This window comes from Octodon degus, unplaced genomic scaffold (genome assembly GCF_000260255.1).
Source record: "Octodon degus isolate 3935 unplaced genomic scaffold, OctDeg1.0 scaffold00001, whole genome shotgun sequence".
In the NCBI taxonomy this organism is placed as follows: Eukaryota; Metazoa; Chordata; class Mammalia; order Rodentia; family Octodontidae; genus Octodon; species Octodon degus.
Genome location: NW_004524577.1, coordinates 14,387,039 through 14,389,017, shown reverse-complemented (window position 1 = coordinate 14,389,017; position 1,979 = coordinate 14,387,039).

Sequence of the window (1,979 nt, the reverse complement as noted above, 5' to 3'; positions counted from 1 at the left end):
TCTCTTCACACTTAAAAGATTTTATACTTTGTATGCATGGCTGTATCTCATGATTATCATTTACTTTTCTGTTTAGAAATAGTAGGCGCAGGCACATAGCATCATTATTATTTCCTACTCAGCCAAAAATATTCAAAAGTACTGTGTATTAAGTCACTAAATTCTCTGCATCTTTCAAGTGGCAAAGTAGGATAATTAGATGGATCTACAATGTATATTACTTTGAACAGTTCACATCATAGACAAATGGTACTCTACACATCATTGCAGGGGGTAGCCATGACAACCTTGATGGTCATCAAACTAGAAAGCCAACTTTAGGAACCACTAAAGTGAAGAAAGAAATTAATTCTTACATTTATGCTTCTCTAGAGTCACACTTAGTACCAAAATCTACATCAGTTACAGATTTAAGGTTCACTAGAGCATTGTTGTATATTTATGATTTACAGGGCAGGTTTACAATGTCTGTCCTTAGAAGTCACAGGCAGAAGAAGCTAAAAGGCCCCTCTGTGCACTGGATTGCTAGAGGATACAGTTAAAATTCCAAGGCCTGGAGCCCACTGCAGAGTCCCATGTGAGTCTATCTCAGTTGAAAAGTGCGAGTCTGTGCTAAAAGCCTGGATATGGAGGTCCAATGATGATGTCATAGACTGGAGATCCTCTGGAGAAGCAGAGGTGAGGCTTTCTCTTCTTCTCCCTTTCATTCCATCCAGGCTACACGCCTGTTGGTGCTGCCCACACCCATGGCAAGTCTTCCCTCATCAGTACCTCAGTCATCCAGATACCTTCAGAACCGTGCTACCTAATCTGCTGTGTGTTTCTTTTTCAGGTTGACACCACGATTAACTGTCACACAGCCTTTTGTTTTTTCAATATCCAAACATCCAGTCAGGGGACTGGGGAGATAGCTCAGTGGAATAAGTGCTTGCCTGGCAAGTGAAAAGTCCTGAGTTTGGTCTCTGGTACAAAAAAAAAAAAAATCCAGTCATCTGGATCTTTCTGACAACAGCTATTCTTTCTGGAATACATTTATATCTCATTGTGGTGTTGATTTCCATTTTCCTAATGAGTTCTTTAGAGCATTTTTCATGTACACAGTGGCCATTTCTATGTCTTAATCTGACAAATGTTTATTCAAGTATATGACTCATTTTTATCTTTTATATTTATTTTTTTCTGTATTTAGGACAGGGTCTACAGGGTCTACAGGGTCTCACTACATAGACCAGACTTGGAGTGATTCTCCTGTTTTCAGCCTCCCAAGCACTGGGATTACAGGTGAGCACCATCACAGCCAGTATCAATTGCCATTTCAGTGTGACCCATGGATGGGGTCAGCACCTCACACCGGGGATCAAACCCTGGGCACTGTGCTCTGCTTAAGCAGGCACTATGACTTATGTTTAAATTGAATCAATTTTTTTATTTTTTGAATTCTGGGAGTTCCTTATATATGCTGGCTACTAACCTCTTGTCAGATACATAGTTCACAAATATTCTTTCCCATTCTGCTGATTATCTCTTTGCTAGATTATTTGCTTTGCTATGCAGATGCTTTTTAGTTTAACACAATCCTATTTGTCTTTATTTGCTTTTGTTTTTATGCTATTGGGTGAAATCCAAACAAGTCTCTGCCATTCCAATGTCCTCAAGCATTTCCCCTCTGCTGTCTCTCAGGGCCGTGGTTTCAGGTCTAATGTTCAAGTCTGCAATATATTTTAATCTAGTTTCATTTTTCTACACCTAGTTATCCAATATCCTCAGCACTATTTATTGAAGATTGTCCTCTTCCTACAGCACAATTTTAGCACTTTTTGGAGCTCAGTTTGCTGAAAATTTATGGCCTAACTTCTAGGCTCTCTTTTGTCTTCCATTGTTCTACATGTCTACTTAATGTCAATACCATCCTTGCAAAATTACAGCTTTGTAGTATATTTTTGTAGTCAAGTAGAGTAAAATTTCTTTCTTTCTTTTCA